The sequence below is a fragment of the Anomaloglossus baeobatrachus genome, chromosome 5 (assembly GCF_048569485.1).
Source record: "Anomaloglossus baeobatrachus isolate aAnoBae1 chromosome 5, aAnoBae1.hap1, whole genome shotgun sequence".
Taxonomy (NCBI): domain Eukaryota; kingdom Metazoa; phylum Chordata; class Amphibia; order Anura; family Aromobatidae; genus Anomaloglossus; species Anomaloglossus baeobatrachus.
In genome coordinates, this window is record NC_134357.1 from 78,907,720 (window position 1) to 78,928,966 (window position 21,247).

The following is a 21,247-nucleotide window of genomic DNA, read 5'->3' on the forward strand; positions in this document are numbered from 1 at the left end:
TATCACCGCAGTCTTTGAATGTGGGGGGCTTGCTATTCTTGTCTATTTTCTGAGGCAGAGAGTTATTCATCTTTCCTTCCTTTAGGATAGCTAGTTCTCCGGCTGGGTTCGCGGTGCACAGGATGTTAGTTCACCCCTCGGCTACTTCTAGTGTTGATGGTTAGTAAGGAGATGGCGGCTAGATTACTTGCCAATGCTCTTGTCACCTTTTACCAATGTTTTATGGTGGTCTTCCATGGTTCCGGATCAGAACAGACACATATATAAGATTGTCTCAGCACAGGAACATTTTTTTAAGCACATTCAATTGTGAAAATTATTATTACAAGATCTATTAATTAAAATTAATTTTAAAAATGAATTTTGTTTGTGGGAAAAACCCTTTAAGACTCTGTGATACGTTCTCTTTAAGAACCCTTTAGGCTCCAATTATGGTTTAGTCTGCATTACAGAAAAAAAAGCGTTTGTATGATGGATATACCATTTAAAACTTGGTTTTATAATTTCGGATGTTATTGGACTGGATAGTACTGTATAGATGTCCATACAGTCAGGCTCTATGTGTACATCGATGGTTTACTAGAGATGTGTCATGGAGCAATGGCAGAATGGACCCCCATCCCATGTCAGAGAGACGAGTTCTGCTAGTTTTACAAGATTTTCAGTGAGTCTCAGTGGTAGTCTCTCCTTACCCCTGATAGTCACCTAGTACACTGATGACTAAGGGCACTTTCACACTTGCATTGAGCCGCATTCGTTGCATTGCGTTGTGTGACAGATGTTGGCACAACGGATGCAACGGATCGTACAAAATAACGCAATCCGTTATAGTTTTTTTTCCTTGACTTTACACATCTGGGCATGCGCAGTTGTTTAAAGACGGATGCGTTAACGGAATCCGTCAAATGACGGATTCTAACGGAATCCGCCACCATAGGCGTCCATTATAAAAACAACGGATGCCGACGGAGTCCTGCAGGTTGTGTTTTTTTGACACTCTGCCAAGCGCAGAAAAATGCTACATGCAGCAATCTATCCGCCAGGCGGATGTAACGCAGCATCGGTTGACGGATGCAACGCAAGGCCATCCGTTGCTATCCGTAGCTAATAGAAGTCTATGAGGAAGAAAACGGTTTCATGCAATGGTTACCGTAATTCCTCAAGGCGGCGGATAGCAACGGATGCCGTTCAACACAAGTGTGAAAGCGGCCTAAGCTGGTTACATGATACTTCTGTCCCCAATATCGTTCTCGGGTTGGCAAATAACTATACTTTTGTCTTCCTATTAATTTTGTTTCTTCAGTCCATGTACATTTTTGGTTAAATTACTTATTTTTTTCTTTTAATTGATATGATTCTGACCACTGGGGACATAATTGTGTTTTAGCGCTAATTATTTATTCAATTTAATTAAAATGTTGTATGGAATGAATAAGCAAATAATTATTCTCGGTGGTGCTTCAATGTGAGTGTTTTGTCTCCTGTTAAATTAGGGAATTTGTGCTCAGACAGTTACAATTCTACAAGTACGTGTATATTAAAGTCAATTGTGAAAGATGAATTTTATTATTTTTTATGTACATAACACCATTACTTTCTACATCACTTTATGGATGTGATCATCAGTGTGCCCATTGGGGCTTACAACTGAAAGTAGCAATCCTAAAAGTCAAAAGTGACCCTTTCCCCTTAGAGCCCACTCTAGCTTCTCATACAGCCAGATCAGATCTCATACTTTGCACTGATGAGGGACAATCATCCCGAAAAACTGTGTCTGCAAATTGAGGTTCTGATCTGGCACAAAATCCTAGGTCATATGAAAAGGCTCGTTAAAGGGCCACATTTGACTTTTAGGATTGCTACTTCCAATAGGTGGCACTAGAGTTCGTCTCCTTCCTCCCTGAAGAGACAATTTGAATATTTCCCAGAGGAGCATTGCAGCTATAAGGCCGAGGCCACACGGGGCACTGGTGCAATGCTCGCATGACACTCAGCTCACGCTGGAAGCACAGCAGGAGCCGAGTGTAATGCTAGTATCCCTGAGACTGCGGTCCGACTGTGCGAGCGGACCTCAGCTGCGGGGGCCGGCCCGGCTCTCAGGAGGGGCGGGCAAGCACTGCGGAGGGGCGGGCCGGCATAGAGGAGGGGAGGGAGGGATTTATCTTCCTCTCTCCTCCGTAGCCGGCTATTACGATTCTGGTACCGGTGTACCGCGAGTGCAGTGCGATTTTTCTCTTGCCCCATTCACTTGAATGGGTGCGAGAGAAAAGAGTCTCGCATTACACCCGTAGCATGCGGCGATTGTTTTCTCGGTCCGATTAGGGCTGAGAAAATAATCGCTCATGTGCGCTGACACACAGGCTAGTATTGGTCCGAGTGGAGTGCAATGTTTTATCGCACTCCACTCGCATCGATTTTCTCGCCGTGTGGCTTAGGCCTTATGCGGGTGTCACATGATACGATCTATCTTGCGATTGCACGAGCGATCGTACCCGCCCCCGTCGTTTGTGCGTCACGGGCAAATAGTTGCCCGTAGCGCACAAAGTCGTTAAACCCCCGTCACACGTACTTACCTGCTGAGCGATGTCGCTGTGGGCGGCAAACATCCTCTTCCTGAAGGGGGAGGGACGTTCGGCGTCACAGCGATGTCACACAGCCGCCGGCCACTAGAAGCAGAGGGGCGGAGATGAGCGGGACGTAAACATCCCGCCCACCTTCTTCCTTCAGCATTGCTGGCGGCCGCAGGTAAGCTGTACTTCATCGTTCCCGGGGTGTCCCACGGAGCGATATGTGCTACACCGGGTATGATGAACAACCGGCGCAAAGAAGAATAAACGTTTTTTTAAAAATAAACGTCTTGTAAGCGATACACAATTTGTAACCGATTTGCGATCGTTCTGAGATGCTCGTAGGTGTCACACGAAATTACGTCGCAAATGATGCCGGATGTGCGTCACGAAAACCATGACCCCGACGACATATCGCACGATAGATCGTCTCGTGTGACGCCCGCATTAGACTCCTCACCACTGTCAGCCAGATCGGTTTGTCAGTCTCAGCAAGGAGAAAAGTTTTCCCCTTAGACCTGGGTAAAATCAGTCATTCTCAGGAGGTCTTGGACGAATTTTTTGTTAGAGTTTTTTGTGATGAGATGTCCCCTAAAAGGCCCTGCTCAGCTAACTGTAAGGGTCATCGAAAAACAAGCCAGCTGCCCGGGGTTACAATGTATAATTGGTTGCGTACTCTATAACGAGATTTGTGAATTGCATCTTCTTGATGGATTCTAAAGGCTACTTTACACACTGCGATATCAGTCCCGATATCGCTAGTGTGGGTACCCGCCCCCATCTGTTGCGTGAAACGGGCAAATCGCTGCCCGTGCTGCACAACATCGCCCAGACCCGTCACACATACTTACCTGCCCAGCGACGTCGCTGTGACCGGCGAACCGCCTCCTTTCTAAGGGGGCGGTCCGTGCGGCGTCACAGCGACGTCACTGAGCGGCCGCCCAATAGCAGCGGAGGGGCGGAGATGAGCGGGACGTAACATCCCGCCCACCTCCTCCCTTCCTCATAGCGGCCGGGAGGCAGGTAAGGAGAGCTTCCTCGTTCCTGCGGCATCACACATAGCGATGTGTGCTGCCGCAGGAGCGACGAACTACATCGTTACTGCTGCAGTAACGATTTTTGAGAATGGACCCCCATGTCACCGATGAGCGATTTTGCACGTTTTTGCAACGATGCAAAATCGCTCATCGGTGTCACACGCAGCAACATCGCTAATGTGGCCGGATGTGCGTCACAAATTCCGTGACCCCCAACGACTCCGCATTAGCGATGTCGCAGCGTGTAAAGCCCCCTTTAGTAGCAACAGGAGCTTTCTTTAATACACTGCACAGAGTAAAAGAAACCAAAGTTATGCATGAAGAAAAAAGCCTTTAAAATATGCTTAACTTTTTTGGCAGAATTTATTACATATCATCTTAGATTTATTTCTAAAAATACAATAAAAAGTTATAAAATGACTATTACATCATTACATCGAGCACCAGAGGTCGGCGTCCACGTTAGTCGTAGCTCTAATTGGATGTCTTCTTCTTATGATTAATACTTTCCCAAAGGGAAAAAAGCTTAATCTATTAGCCTCTCTTTTAGGGGCTGATCGAAGATGTACTCTTACTTTTTCCTTTTGTCATCACAGTGAAATATTTTATTTGTTGAGAAAAGAAATCTTAAAATTTCACCTTGTTCTCGGTTAGTTGATCAATGAAGAGTACTCATAAAAATGAAGGCCATTGCTTGTTCTGGAGGGATGGCTTGTCAGAGGGTGAGCTGTGCATGTGTATGACCGTTAGGTCGAAACCCCAAGTGGGAATGGGGCAGTAAATTGCACTGATTCAACTGGAATAGACGTTTACAGAATACGAAGCCACTTACTGTAGCAGTTACAATCTCTGAGAGCATAGAATATGAGTGCCACGTGCAAAAATACATACACATGGCTTGACTGCTATCAATGAGGTTGCCCAATGGGAGCCAAGTTCAGAGATGCTCATAGTGGCACGAGCAACAAGTGGCCTGGTGTGGTGTCAAAAACAGCCCCTTGGACATTTTGGATAAATGACCGTACTACTGGTGCCATGGCCAAATTTAAGTAATTCTAAGGTGTTAATCTACGAATGAAGACTAAAGGGGTCCAACTACGATACTTTATGCTACCTCACACCATAATCTCAGGAATAGGTGTGACATTTCCTCATGAAGGTTTCTTTATGGTTGCCCACGTGGTCTTCAGTCCAATCTCTAACTATCATTGCATCCAAAATAAAATCGGGACTCGTTGCTGAAATGGATAGACCTCCAATCTAGCCTCTATTGTCATCTTGCTATGGTCCATGATAACTTTTGAGAGTGGTGGCATGGAGCACCTGTAGTTGGATGTCTGAATCGTAGATCAATGTCATGCATATACCTTCTATTGGCTTGTGTAGATGTTATTTGATGCCTCAGAGTTGGTATGTGACATCCACTTTCAGTTGCAGTGCAAATATATCAATTGTTGAAACAGAGGTGTGGCCATTTAACTGGTGGTCCACAGTTGAAGGATACATTATGTAGGAAGGGAGTGGTACTGATAGTCCCCATTGGAAAACCCTCTTGCAAGCTACTTTGTGCATCAGATGATTTCTTTGTTATGTACAATGATATGTGCTAATTAGGGATGATCGAATACCTCAAATATTTGGCTTCGCGAACATTTTCCGAATACCTCGCCGCTATTCGACTATTCGATGCGCAATGTAAGTATATGGGAAGCCCGAATAGTACCGAATAGTTGTTATTCGGGTTTCCCATAGACTTACATTGCACATCGAATATTCGCAAATAGTGGAATAGCGGCGAGGTATTCGGAAAATATTCGCGAAGCCGAATAATCTAAGTATTCGATCATCCCTAGTGCTAATGTTTCCTAACATTTTTTTTCTTTAAAATAGATTTTATCTTTGGTTTTGTACTTTTTTTTATTGTCAGTCTGTAAAAGTGGAGTAATACTCTGACAACAGCGACCTGGGAGTCAAAGATGCGTCCAGGCGTCTTCACCATGCGGTTCCCATTCCACTTGTTTCCATGCATTTCATGAAGGCTGTGTAAGAAAAATGCTCGAGTTTCCCATTGACTTCCATTATACTTATTACTCGAGTCAAGCCCATCCGAGCGTCTGACCTGCTTGATTCTGATTTGAGTAATGAGCACTCGAGCATTTTACAGTTCGCTCATCATATATATATTTTTTTTTTACAATGCAGGACTTTCTGTGTCTTGTATGCATGATGTCTACAGAAGCGACATTAGATGACAAGGAAACTGAATGACCTTTTGCTTAAGGCTTCTACTACCCTCCATGCCCTTCTTACAGTAACATTTTCAGAAATTTAAAGTGATGTGTCAAGACTTTGAGGCTGAAGTGATCTTTGTGTCTTTGTCGTGGGGACTTGTAATGCAGATTTCCTGTACGTTGTGTTTTCTGTGTATACTTGCTGCATTGCATGAAATACTGCAGTTTCCCCAGAATATATATTGACAGATATAGGTGTAGCTTCTACAAAGGTATGTAATCGATGGCTCTCCCACTATTGTGAAACTTCGACTAGAAGACAGACTGCATCTATCAGGGCATGCTTAAAGTGGCAGATTTTAGGAAAGGGAGCGATAAGGTTAATATTAGTGACACAGCCGCTGATGGAAATCAAAGGGAACCTGTCACCAGATTTGTCCCCTATAAGCTGCAGCCACCACCAGTCAGCCCTTATATACAGCATTCTAGAATCCTCTATATAAGAGCCCAGTCCGCTGTGTAGAACGTAAAAACACTTTTATAATACTCATCTAAGGGGTGGTCCGGTCCGATGGGTGTTGCTGCTTTCCGGTCTGGCGCCTCCTCTCTCCGGTCCAGTGCCTCCTTTCTGCGGCGATCTCCGCCCTCCTTTTTCTGAGGCCTGTGTGCATGACACGTCCTATGTCATGTACACTAGCTGGCATTGAGGTCCTGCGCAAGCACACTTTGCTCTGCCCTGCTTAGGGCAGATCACAGTATTGTCGTGCGCATGTGCGGCCGGTCTTTAACCTTTCCTTACACTTGCGCATTACAGTACTTTGATCTGCCCTCAGTAGGGCAGAGAGAACTGCGCCTGCGCAGGACTGCAGTGTCGGCCTGTTCCCCCCCAGTCATTAGAATAGATGCAAAAATGCTGAAGAACTGATATGCTGCAGATATGAAACTGCTTCAAATCTGCAAGGAAAAAATAAGCAACGTGTGTATTAGACTTCTAGAATCTCATTCACTTTGCTGGGACTAGTAAAAGCTTTAGATTTCGTAACAAAAACACAGCAAATACTTAATGTGTGCACATGCCCTAAGGCACCCGTATTAATTTCAATTCATCAGCAGTTAACCCTTTTGCGATGCGGCCAGGTATTTTTTAGTGCGTTTTTGTTTGTTCCTCCCCTTCTTCCCAGGGACATAATTTTTTAATAGTCTCCTTAGGGCATCATAACTCTTGTTATGATCCTTTGTGCTATACACAGCAATTCCACAGCATTACTGTATACAGTGTGTCCACCGCCATTAACTTGAGAACAGCGGCAGCTATAGGCATAGAAGTGGTGTCTAGGTATAGTAAAATAGCCATGCAAAATGCAATGAAACCACCTATATTGCCACCTTATAGAAAACAACGGAGTTAGCATTCTATCTAGAAAACGGAACGAGATAGAGCAAAAAAGTGAATTACAAAGTTGTAGGGCATCATCAATTCAATACGAATCGACACCTTGCATACAGAAATGCTATGATATGAAATCCATGACATGACTCTCCTAAAACATTGAATGCTGGTCACGCATATGACGCTCATTTAACTTTGATGCTCAAAGTGGCCCCCGTCAGCTGCAATGCACATCTGGACTCTGCACAGCATACTGTATCCTGCTGCACATTGTGCAATATGGTAGGTGACACGTTTGCACAAGCATCTGTGATACGTCGTTGTAGGTCCTGCAATGTTGGTGGAGGAGTCGCATACACCTGCTGTTTGATGTGATCTCACAGAAAGAAGTCCAATGGGGTCAGGTCAGGAGAGCGTGGAGGCCACTCCACGCAGCCACCATGCCCAATGACTTGTAGGAAGGTCTCCATGAGGTATCGCTTCACATCCGCAGCCTTGTGAGTTTTACACGTTCTAATTACAGCATTTCCGTATGCAAGGTGTCGATTCATATTGAATTGATGATGCCCTACAACTTTGTAATTCACTTTTTTTCTCTATCTCGTTCTGTTTTCGAGATAAAAATGCTAACTCCATTGTTTTCCACCAGGTGGCGCTATAGGTGGTTTCATTGCATAGTGCATGGCTACTTTGGTATACCTAGACACCACTTCTATGCCTATAGCTGCCGCCGTTCTCAAGTTAATGGCCGTGGACAGGATATGGGTGGACACACTGTATAGTAAAAATCACTGTCACTTTGAAGCCCAGCCACAGGCAGGTTTTAAAGGAGCGCTGATATGACAACCACGGAGGTCTTCAGCAGAACCTTAGCTGTCATGGCAACCCATCAGCAACCTGCAAACATGTCAGGGGTGCGCCAATGGGAGCTTAAAATGGTGGCGCCCTGTTACGAGGGGGACCCGGGGAAGCGTGCCAAGATGGGAAATGGACAGCTTCCGCCGGTCAAGGTCCACTGTGCGGTGTAAGGGACCGCTGCTATGGTCAGGAAAGAGTGAGCGGGTTGCTACTAGTGATCGTCTGGAATGTCACAGACGATCTATGTACACCGGTCCGCCCTAACCCGTGAGGGTTGTATGGCTCGGGGCTTCTCGATCGGTGTACCTGTTGCACGGGGACGCACAGAGGTGCCTACGCACGTGTGCCAGCGGGAGTCACAGGATATGGCACGAGGGTAGCACAGAGGTGCCCACGCACGTGTGCTTTCAATAACCAGGTGAGTCCAGTGGAGACTCGAGGAGCTCACCTGGGACAGGAACACGGCCTGTTAAAGGAGATACTGCCGGAGCAGCAAGGCAGGAACACGGCCTGCAAACCAGGTGCTGCCTGAGCAGCAAGGGCAAAGCCCACAAAAGACAATAATGCCTGAGCAGTGGCGTGGCAGCACACTGCCAGACATCCAAACATAGAAGGACGGTCACGCGCCGCCATGATGGCAGGGGGAGCTTTTAAGGAGGTGTAACTCCACCCAAGGGTGGGCGCGAGACGGGCGTGACCCAATCAGGATTCGTGACGTCCTGGCCCAGCCAGTCAGGATTCAGCACATCACCAGCCTCGTCATCGGGCCGTGTGATATCAGTGAGCGAATCAGAAGATGTCACGTGGAGCACATGCTCATCTTCCTGCCTCTGGGTCATAAAGGTGGGATCCCCGGTTTCACAATGTGCAGAGACATGGGAAGTCTTGCTGCTTCCCTGAGCATCTATTCTTTGCACACTGCGCAATCTCCCAGAGCCTCCGTGATGCTGAGCAGAAGAGCTCGTGGCAGGCAAGGGATGGGAGACCGCTCCATTCCTTGCAAGGGGAGAACCACTAGGTGTCACCCTTCTGCTGTGTCTCTGAGAAGGCAACTCCTGCAGTCTCCCAGACCTTTGGCGCTGCTGAGCAGGAGGGCTCATGGCAGACAAGGAATGGGGGACCACCTCATTCCTTGCAATAAGAGAGACACGACGTGTAACAGCGCCCCCATGCCAGCGTTTGTCAAAATTTAACAGGTTAACAATGGCGGGCAGAGCTCTGCTCCACACGTAATTGTTAGAGGCAGGAGAGAGGAAGGACAGGGTAGGAAGAACAGGGGTGGGAATAACTAACAAAACCCAACCCACCTATTAGATATTCCGTTGCACCTATCAATCAAATAACAGTGCATTTCACAAACTTTACTTGCCTGTATTTCAGAAAGTATACATCCAATCTCACAACTAAAGGTATGTATAGAATCAGCATGATAGCGCCAGTATAGCACTGGCTTTACTTTATATATGAAAATCCTGGTGGTTGGTCTTCTTTAATAACTTCCCTGAAAAATTATATTAAGAAAAAGAGAAGTTGGTTCCCCTACAGTAGTACCATCATGCCCACAAGTCCTCCACCTAAATGAATCCATTCTAAAATTGGACAGAGCTCCATTTATAAAGCATCAAAAGCTTTAGAAAATAATTTTCTCTGACAGTCCCTGAATAATTTTTTGCTGAGCAAAATATCCAGCAATATTTGTCCTTTGTAGAGGTCATTCTCAAGATACACGCGCATTCATTTAGTTTACTCAATGCAGCTCTGCAGAAAATAGTTTAAAAAAATCTTTATTTTATTCTGTATATCAAATATTTTTTTTCATGCATAAAATTTTTAGATCTTGATGAGAAAATTTCCATCACAGCTTTTATCTGAAGGTTGTGACAATGCACATTAGGTAAAATTCACCAGGACCAAACAACTACAAGTACATCTGTCAAGTCAACAGTCTTCCCTATGATTGTGTTGCCTACTGAACCAGACTAAGGGACCATTTTAAATGATTAGAAAGCCTTTGCAGGTGTTTTGTGGTAATTATTTTAATTTTCTGAGATAATGACTTTTGGGTTTTCATTGGCAGTAAGCCATAATCATCAACATTAACAGAAATAAACACTTGAAATAGATCACTCTGTGTGTAATGACTATATAATATATGCGTTTCCCTTTTTGAATTGAACTACAGAAATAAATTAACTTTTTGATGTTATTCTAATTTATTGAGATGCACTTGTATCTAATGTGTAAGGCAATTGTTAGCAGTTATAAGAGAGAGAAAGAAGGATCAGGCATGTTGAATTTTGACATGCTCAATCCTTTGTTAGGACTTGTGCAGATGATTGTAGATTCTCTCATTTGAGAAAATTGGGCCTATTATGCAAATGAAATGCTGATTAGAGTCTGATCTGAGTGTCAGCATAGTGTGATCCGAGTCTCTCATATGAGAAACAGATGGAGAAAACATTTCTCTATCTTCTCTATTCTGCAATCCAAGTGCAATCTGATGTTTTCCACGCTCTTATTGACTTACATAGCTGAATGCAATCTGATCAGATCTAACTCAGGCATGCTACATTTTTTTTCTTGGACAGAGTCTGTTTATTACAGTGCCTGGGCTATAAGACTCCCTACACCAGCCTAGACCTATGTTAAAAGCCTATGAGCCAGCCAACCAGAACTCTACTCTGCACTGATGAGGTGCAAAAACACTAAAAACAGTTGTCTATAGATGGCTGTCTCTGTTTAGATTTTTTTACGGTGCTGTCGGTGGTAACAGTCAGCCAGAAATGTTCTTTTCCAGAGCTGCTTAGCTTCTGATAGTGTCCACGGCGGGGACTGCAGTACCCAGCAGCAGCCACTATCAGTTGATGGAGCATCTCCGGAACTCAACATTTCTGGCTGCCGCCGGCGTGACCGAAAGCAGCTGATGGGTGGAGGTGTGGGGCGTTGGTCCCCAGCCGATCAGACATTGATGACCTATCCTAAGTAGAGGTGAGCAAACCCAAAGTTAAGTGTTCTTTGTTCGTATCAAACAGAGACTTTACCAAAAAAACATAGTTCAGGTTCAGAGTTCGGGTGCTGTACGTATGCTGACCACTCGGCTGAGCATCACTGTGCTCGGGTACGCTCGGTTCTCAGCCAAATGTGAGCCACTTGCAGTTTTTTAATGGCTCACACTGGGGGTAATAACAGTGTGATCGGATATAGTGTGTGCCAAAAAAAAAAAATGGAAATCCTCTGCCCACCTTCCCCCAGATGTGCTCTGATTATGGCTGGCTGTATGTGGGTGGAGACCCGAACTACCCAATTAGTGACTTCCAATGGGGTTCAGGTCAAGTCCAGGTCCAAACCGAACTTTATCTACTGTCCGTCTGAACCCGCCGAACTGAACTTCCACGGATCTGTTCTTCTCTAATCCTAAAGGGGTCTTTACACTCTGCGATGTCGCTAGTGTTCGCACCCGCCCCCGTTGTTTGTGCGTCACGGGCACATCGCTGCCCGTGGCGGACAAAATCGCTAGTACCCGTCACACATACTTACCTTCCTAACGATGCCACTGTGGCCGGCAAACAGCATCTTTTCTAAGGGGGCGGTTTGTGCGGCGTCACAGCGACGTCACACAGCAGACGTCCAATAGAAGCGGAGGGGCGGAGAGCAGCCGCATGAAAGTCACGCCCACCTCGTTGCCGGAGGACGCAGGTACACTGCTGTTTGTCGTTCCTGGAGTGTCACACGTAGCGATGTGTGCTGCCTCAGGAACGACGAACAACCTGCGTCCAAAATGGACGACGTGTCAACAATCAATGATTTGGTGAGTATTTTGCATCGTTAGCGGTCGCTCGTATGTGTCACATGCAACAACGTCGCTAACAAGGCCGGATGTGCGTCACGAATTCTGTGACCCCCAACGGCATCTCGTTAGCGATGTCGTTGCGTGTAAAGCGCCCTTAAGGATAGGCCATCAATTTAAAGAAAGTAGTAAAGTTAAATCAGCCCAAGGTTGAAGAAATATAACGGTCCAGCAGGGTTTTACACTCCTTACAGTCCTTATGGAGAAGAGTAAACTTCCACAGCTTTTGTTGGATCTTGTCATATTATTTTCCATATAAATCTGAAAAAAAAACCACAACTCAGTAATATATCTCAGAGTAATGCTCTCTCTATAGACAGAGCGTCGTATAACTTTGAGGTTACATAAAATCATTGTTGGAAATACGACGACCAGATGTAAGAGAATATGGGGTTTAGTTTAGTTTTGTAAAAGCAATGTATTGATAAATCTTCCCCATCGTGTCTATATGTTACTCCTTTTTTTTGGGTGTTTTTTCTATCGTAGAATGTGTTAATGCTGGGAAATTCCACTAAAAATCATGCCCACCAGCCCCTAACTTCTGCAGGGATGATCTCATACATCTCAGATGAGTCACTGGTACGACGACGGCAATTTATGTAGATAAATTATTATTCACGCATCACCCACCCCTGGCGTGTTTACTTTGGGTGACTGGCGCCGGTGACAGTCTCGGTGCCATCTTCCCCGCCAGCTCGTGCTACCTGCGTCCTTTGTTAATTCTCCTCTTTATGTTCTTATCTCGCTGTTCATTCTAGCTGACATCCGTTGATTTGATTTCCCATCGGAGACGAGATACAGTTTTTTTAAGCTCCCAGTCATCACATAACAAAAAGTGAACATCTGAGCAATGTAAAAAAAAAAATAAAACCCAAATTAAATTAAGCAATCGAGCAGCCATATGCACTACGCTGCGCCTAATAATATGGATAAGTGTTGGCTGTGAAAGTGAACTGCCAAGTATCATTCTCTGATGTATGGACTCAACTGCTTTATTTTTAGGATCAGTAAATAATCTTATTTCCTAAGAAATGCAAATTTAGTGCTGGAGCCCAATAGCAATGCATCTAATTTGTCCCGGTTGCCCTGACAACAGTCTTCAGAATGCATACAGTTTCCCTGGCAACGCATCCCAGAGGTTTGGGATAAAAAGCCTGTATTACAGGTGGAGGGAGATCACAATAAGTGCCAATTACAACCTCCTTTCATACCGGGAGTCACTGATTAGGGATATAATTGGAGAAGAGGAGAAATTGGCACTTTAAAGTTCCTTTTCTTCCCATTTCATCTTTTTCCGGGTCTCCTACCGAAGTAAAACTACCATCAAGTGTGCTATTATTGGCTTGGAAAATTATGTGGACAGATATGCAACAGGGAAGCAGAATATACCTTCATTTATGAATGTTACCATGCAAGGCTGGTGCCAGCAGCTAGCAAATCCAAACTTTGTGCTGCGGCCACTGCGCACACTCAGTTAAGTCTGCACTGCACACATGGAGCAAGATCAGGAGCCAAGCCTGCAGCATACAGCACATGTGCCAGCTGTTTTGTACAGCTAAATGCAACCTCTGTTATCGGCAGTAGCTTTGATCACATCAGTTTAACTCATTAGATGCTGCTGTCAGTTATGGCAATGGACATGGTGTGCCGATGGTGTTTTCATGGAAGCCAGAAGCTGGCTAAGCGCCCCCATGACTGCTTTCTTTGGTACATTTATGAAGCCCAGCATGCGCCAACTCAGTCCTCTCTCCACTGCACGTATGGAGCGAGATTAGGAGCCAAGCCTGCGCTATAAAGCACAGGTGCCAGCTGTTTTGTACAGCTGGCACCTAAGTCCAACCTCTGTTATTGGCAGTAGCTCCGAGCAGTTTAACTCATTAGATGCTGCTATCCATTATAGCATTTATGAAGCCCTGTATGCAGCTGAGCTTCATAGGAGAATGGTAAATTTACAATGCATTGCAATATTACATTATTGTGTGAGCAATTGAAAGTGCAGGCCTCCTAGGGGTAGTAATAAAAAATGTAATTAAGAATGAAAAAGAAAAACCACATAAATACAGAGTGCATTTGTCACGCCCAGAGTTATGGGGTACTCGGTCCCGGGAGGTATATGTCTTGAGAATGTCACTGGGGTGGCCGTAGCCCTGGGCCCTTTTTGTAATGGGGGTGTATTTACAGGGGATTAGAGTAATGTTCATACGTGACGCCACTTGCGGTGTTGCAGCTATATGGATAGAGCCACTGCTCCAGAATGTCACTACTGGGGCTGGTGTTAGTTGCAGCCTGGATGGTAGACCCTCCGCAAGCAGGGCCGGGCCTCAGAGGGTAGGTGATGTGACGGGCGTCAGAAGAAGGTAGTACACATAGAAGTATGGTGCAACTGGTTTTTACTCACTGCTGGTTGGATCTATATATTAGAAAATACTCCCACAAATGTGAGCCATTGAATACAATTAAGATTTGTTATTTTGTATACCCCCAAAAATAAATTTCCTAACAAATTCATTAAAAACCATGAGTACAACCCAATAAAAGCTTTAGGAACAAAGCTAAACTTTAGGCTACAACATTCTAATTAACAAAAAATCAACCACAGGTAAATCTAAAGGGGGCTTTACACGCTACGACATCGCTAATGCGAACTCGTTGGGGTCACGAAATTGGTGACGCACATCCGGCCGCATTAGCGATGCCGTTGCGTGTGACACCGATGAGCGATTTTGCATCGTTGCAAAAACGTGCAAAATCGCTCATCGGTGACATGGGGGTCCATTCTCAAAAATCGTTACTGCAGCAGTAACGAGGTTGTTCCTCGTTCCTGCGGCAGCACACATTGCTACGTGTGACACCGCAGGAACGAGGAACCTCTCCTTACCTGCCTCCCGGCCGCTATGCGGAAGGAAGGAGGTGGGCGGGATGTTACGTCCCGCTCAGCTCCGCCCCTCCGCTGCTATTGGGCGGCCACTCAGTGACGTTGCTGTGATGCCATACGGCCCACCCCCTTAGAAAGGAGGCGGTTCGCCGGTCACAGCGACGTCGCCGGGCAGGTAAGTATGTGTGACGGGTCTGGGCGATGTGGTGCGGCATGGGCAGCGATTTGCCCGTGCCGCGCAACAGATGGGGTCGGGTACCCACACTAGCGATATCGGGACCGATATCGCAGTGTGTAAAGCCCGCTTAATTCTTAAACAGGCGTCCAGCAGACAATTGATTATAAAGGGGCTGCGCCCTGTAAGAAATGTCTCCTATCCTGTGCCCAATAATGTGCCCATCTTGGGCTGCATCCTATATGAAATGTCCATATTCTGGGCCCCTTCCTATTATAATGTCCCCCATTCTGCTGCTATTTTCCAACACATTTTTTTAGATGTGCGGAGTCCGCCATAGCCAGTGGAGAGGCCAGCAGCTAACTTCACTGCCTAGCTGCTGTCAACACATGATCACTACCGTGCGCCACCTGTGACGGGGCACTAGCCTCTAATTGACATGTGGCTGGTATTGCAGTTTGCGGACCCAGTGGATCTCTGCACCAAAACACACTTCAGCTGAATGTGTGCATCCAGACGGACATAAGCGCTAGTGCTGGCGGCCCCCTACCCGCATGAGCCCCAGCCAGACCCTCTGCAACAGCAATCATTATGCCCCTTCTATCATCACTTCGTGCCCTTGGTAGATGTGCATTTTTCCAATATGACAATGATCCAAAACTCATCTGTTGCATACCTTAAGGCAGGGTTCCCCAACTCCAGTCCTCGAGGGCCGCCAACAGTGCATGTTTTCAGGATTTCCTTAGCATTGCATAGGTGTTGGAATCATCAACTGTGCAGGTGATTAAATTATCACATGTGCAATACTAAGAAAATCCTGAAAACATGCACTGTTGGCGGCCCTCGAGGACTGGAGTTGGGGACCCATGCCTTAAGGAGAACAGGGTGAATGTGATTCAGTGGCCAAATATGTATCTTTAATTGAACCCAATCCCTGAACACCTATGGGGAATTCTGAAGAGACAAATTGTCATCACTCTCCATCAAGCATTTAGCCTTTGAAAAAGCTTGTACTTGAAGAATTGAAAAAGATAAATTTAAAAATATGTCACCTACTTGTTCATTCCATGTTTACACTTGGTGCTCTCCTGAAAAATTACTGAGGTCATACAAAATACTAGATATAGTAGTTTTTGATGTGGGGTGTATTCATTTATGCATCAACTAATTTGACTAAGAAGATTTTGTAAAGAAAGTTATATTATTAACTTTACGTTCATGTTATGAATTAAAAAAAATGTTTTTCACTGACGTGTTAAAGGTGCATATGTCTCTACGTGTGCTGTGACTTTGGCACACGTGTTCTCCATGCGCTATATTTGATAGCACACGGAGATCAGTGACTTCTTTACTCAGCTGTCCACGCTCCTGCTGTCCGTGGTGCTGATGTCTCACTGCTGCTGTTTGTTCCCGGGTTGCGGTGCAGTGAATATTCATGAGCATAATTAGCCGACCTGAAAGCAGGAGAGAGCAGAGGTCGAAGACAGCAGCGCTGGAGACAGGTGAGTATAAAAATCATTTTATTTCAAAGATTCATGTTTTCTCTGGTACGTGTTACATACATTGCACCACTATGTGGTCCGTGTAACATCAGTAATGCCGGAGAAAAACGGACATGTCTCTGTGCGGAACATACGGACACGCGTGTACGCCGCACGGAAACACAGTCAGTGAGACATCACTAATGTGCGCGCAGACACTTTGATTTTAATGGGTCTGCTTATGTCCATGATTCTGGTACGAGTAAAAACAGCAACATACGTACTAGAATCACTGACGTGTGAAGGAGGCCTAAAACTCAGTTTCGTCAAAATTTTGGAAATTGTTCCTGTATGCAGTGAAATATTGATTAAAATCTTACTTTAAAATAGAGGTGTACTAATTTATGCTGAGCAATGTACATCTGCTCACATCACCCTACTTTTCCTGATTACATTACTAAATAAAAAAAATAGATAAAAAATATATATATTTTTTTTCGTCCGAACTTAAAAAATTATTTGTAATATTTATCGTACACCCTGAACGGCAAAACAAGGGGAAAAAATGTAAATGGTAAGATGGCTCCCAAATGGAATAAAAAGAGATCAGAAATTGTCTGTCCATTCCGAAAAAAAGCTATTGCTCTTAAAATACGAGAAGGAAAAATCGAAAGTGAAGTGGAGTCCTTAGGAATATTTGCCTGAATCCGGGCCCTGTTACTATGTATCATCAGCAGGTCAGTCAATCCTCCAGGTGGAAGGACAACATGGAGTTTACTGTTTAGTGTCCAGAAGAAGCAACACTCAAGCAGCGACAGGAATTTTGCAATGCTGTGCTTTGATCACTATTGTGTCAGTCCTCCTAGCACTGTATCTGTTGGAATACACAGCTGCAGGCTTATTCTGTGGAGAGACTTTCTTTAGCAGACAGCAGATGACGCTCTGTTCTAAAAAATTGTATGATGTCTCTGGCTTATTATGTCTTGCTGTTCCTATAATCCTTCACGTTGTGATGATGGTATACGTCTCAAGTACTGCAGATCACTTTCCCATAATGTCTGAGTTCTGTGGATTCTCCTGAAAGCTGAAATCCACAACAGCATCTACAAAAGAACCATATAGCAAGAGACTACATGAGTAAAAGGAATCTGCCAGCAAGTTTTTACTATGTAATATGAGAGCAGCATGATGTAGGTGCACAAAGCCTCATTCCGGTATCACTTACTGGATGGCTTGGTGTAGTTTTGATAGAATTCCTGTTTTCTTAGTTCTAGATGTAGAATGTTGAGTTCTATGTAACCCTGTCCAAACCCTTGATTGGCAACTCCCATGTATTCAGAAGCTTCCAATCAGTGGTGGGGGCGGGTTTACACAAATTAGCTGGACTGTTCTGCAAGTTAGACCTAGTCAGGCAATGATATTCTCCTGCTGATAAAATACTGATTATATGGAAACTACAGCACACAGCCTATTAAATGACACACCACTGAAATCTGGCTCCCTTGCCCTCTATTATGCTGCTCTCAGATTAAATAGCAAAAATTCGCTGACAGATTCCATTTAAAGATTTTTTTAATGCAGTATATTTCCCCTGTTGAAATCAAAGGCGTAAAATTGTAAAATCATCAATAAATTATAGGACACAAAAGAAAGTAAATTCATATTGTTGTCTTGTATGAACTACATTTTTTAAATGAGATCTTCTGTATCTTTTGATGAATTGTATCATGCAGCGGCTCACATGGTAATATGCCGCTCAATAATTGTGCAGTTTGGAAAGGCACAATAGAGGATTTGCATCCCCTTTACTAGTGCACTATGGGGGATCTCTGTGGTGGGATATATGATAAATGGAATTAGTGATAAAAGCCTTTTAAAGTGTATGTCTGATCTTGCTAAGAGGGTAAAATTGCTAAGTATTTGTAAAAAGAAGCATCTTTGCAATTTGCCTCATATTAAAAATTCCCTTCGTTCTTAATAACAGAGGGTATTTTTAATCCTTTATCGTCCTGCTCTTTGCGCTCAGCTGATCGTTCGGCCGCCGAGAATGTGTGCGGGGGGTGGAGTGCGGAGTGGGTGGAGTTGAGCGGGCCATGGCGCTGAGGACAGGTGAGTGTGTGTTTTATGTATATGTATATGTGTGTGTGTGTGTGTGTGTGCGTACATACATGCGGAGTGGAGTACGGGAGGGGGCGGAGCCAAGTGGGGAAGTGTCGGACTCCCTGTACACGTAGCGAGGGTAAATATCGGCAAAGCACTTTGCTTGGTTACCCGATATTTACCTTGGTTATGGGTGCAGGGAGCCAGAGAGAGCATGCGCCGTGAAATCCTACGGATTGCGCTGATCAAAAAACCGTTACATGCTGCGTTCCTCCCACCCGGCGCAGCGCCAAAATAACATTGCTGCGTCATCCAGCGGATGCAACACTGACACTTGCGTTACAGTGCGTCGTCCATACAAGTCTATGGAGAATAGCGCAGTGCATTAACGGACTGCGCTATTCTCCATAGTGACGGACTGCGCTGAACGCAAGTGTGAATGTACCCTTAGTCTCCCTGAGCTGCACTGATGCGGCAGAGGCAAAGGTATCAATCCATGCAGCTTTAGCAAAGCAGATATCTTGGACCAGAGGTATCATTATAATGCCTGTCCAAACTGTCAATCTTCAAGAGCACACCAGTTCCTGGCAAGCAGAAGGCCAGCAGGCAGGGAAGTAGTGCACTCCTAAACATTTAAGATTAGGCAACCCGTTTGTCATGATTCCTCTGTGCAGACAGTTGATGCTCTGCTGTGCCTTCCTGAATTTTGGAGCCAGTAGTGACATGTTTCTTCTGTGCAGAGCATCTTGCATTTTGAGATGCTCTGCTCTGTTTCTTTGAGCACTTGCTGACAGGTTGTTGGACAGCACAGAATTCCATGCAGGTTTTGCAGGTGCTGATTACTCAGGTGCTCCACCTTCCTGGTAATTGTTCTGCTTCATTACTGAGCATGCTCTCCCAGAACCTCACCAGTCATACTCTCTGGTTCTGCAGTTCTACTCTTGGCTTGTGTTAGTGTATCACCTAGGGATATGGGGTACTCGGTTCCGGGCAGAGTCTCTATTGGGAATGTCACGGTGGTGGCCGTTGCCCGGTTCCGTGCCCTGGGCCCTTTTTGTAATGGGGGATATTTACAGGGGATTTGTGAATAAAGTTATTCATGACGCCACTTGCGGTGTTGCGGCTAAGTGTAGGGAGCTGCCTCTGTAAAATGTCCTTACTGGGGCTGATGGTATGAGCAGCTATTATGGTAGTCCCTGCGCAAGTAGGGTATTGCCCCAGTGGGTGTATGGTGCGGTGGACGTCGGAAGAAGGAGTCCAGACAGGTATTCAGTGCAACTGGTTTACTCACTTTTCAGGTGTTAACTGGTTGCCCGAGGCCGGCTGATTTCGCCTCCAGGTCCCCTTCATCCCAGTGCCAGTCTGGTTCTCTGGTACCTTCTTCCCCTGCACCAGTCTCTGGTAAGTGGGTCCTCATGGTATGGAACACTGGGGGTCCCCGGTCTGTGGTCTGTCCACCTTTGTCCACCTGACGATAACGTGAACCCTGTGGGGTTGGAGTCTCAAGTCCTGTCCCCGGTTTTCCCTTTGCAACTGAGTCTTCGGATTCTTTAGGGTCAGCAAGATCCTTGATGGTCCCCTTTGCTGTGCAGGTGTTAACAGGTCGGCTTGAAGCTCTTTCCTGTCCTATGGTCCTGTACCCAGTCAGTGCGTAGTTACGGGTACTCCACTGTATTCCACTGGCAACCACTTCTCCTGGGTACCAGGTCCCCGTCAACCCCACTTCAGGTGACATTGCTCAGTCACACCCTTCACCTTCACTGTCAACTCTGAACTCCCTACTCTCCACAGTCTGCCGCTCCCACCTGGTCACCTAGTGGACTGGAGTGGCTCGACCTCTAAGCGGACATCCATGGTCTTACCCTAGCTAGGTACCATTGTATGGGGGATTGTTGTTCAAAACTGGGATTACCTGGGTTTTTGGTGTTACCGTCACTGGGGTTCTGGGTCCCTAAGGGGGTAGGCCCTGCATCCTGGTGGGGATACAGAACCTTGTAGCACCCTGATGGGTTCACATGCGCTACATTAGTGCTTGTGTTCTGATCTAGTTTCTTGACCCTGGACCGTTGTTTGACTCCTCTCTGCCCACTCCCTTTTCTTGACGTTACCTCCTGGCTTCTGACCTCGGACCGTCACCTGACCACGTCTCTATCTGCTCCCTGAATCTATACGTACTCTCCTGGAATTCTGACCCTCAGCCTGTGACTTGACTGCGTTTCTGCTTATTCCCTGTGAACTGTTGTGTCCTCCAGCTTCCTGACCCCGGCTTGTCTGACTACCCCTTCTACTATCCGTAAGTAGTGAGTAGCATCACACCCTTTAAACGAAGCAAATAAAGTGGCTCAGTTTTGTGATGCATAAGGCCAGGAGTGGCAGTCAGATTAGTAAAATCATGGCAAAGCTAAAAAGATAAATGTGAGCCTAACATAAAGCTTGCCGTACACATAAGACAGTTGGCGACCATACAAGGGCTCAACCGACAGAGACTTTTTATATTTTCCTCCAAGTTCAAACAATCTTGTCACTTCTTTGGAGGGAAATAAGAAGCCACAAGACATGTAAGAGAAAAACAAATGATCAGAGAGTTAAAAATCCAATCCATTTTCTCTTGGAGACTTCAGGAAAGAATCAGGCACAAATCCCTCAGTGCATGACCATTAGCAATAAGCATTCAATTTACCCTCAA

The 21,247-nt window shown here is 45.4% G+C and overlaps 1 protein-coding gene across 1 annotated transcript in view; it reads left to right on the forward strand.

The window, feature by feature from the left end:
- Nucleotides 1-21,247, forward strand: part of NEURL1 (neuralized E3 ubiquitin protein ligase 1) — a 395,339-nt gene that overhangs the window by 58,518 nt on the left and 315,574 nt on the right. The gene's annotated exons all lie outside the window — the stretch shown is intronic.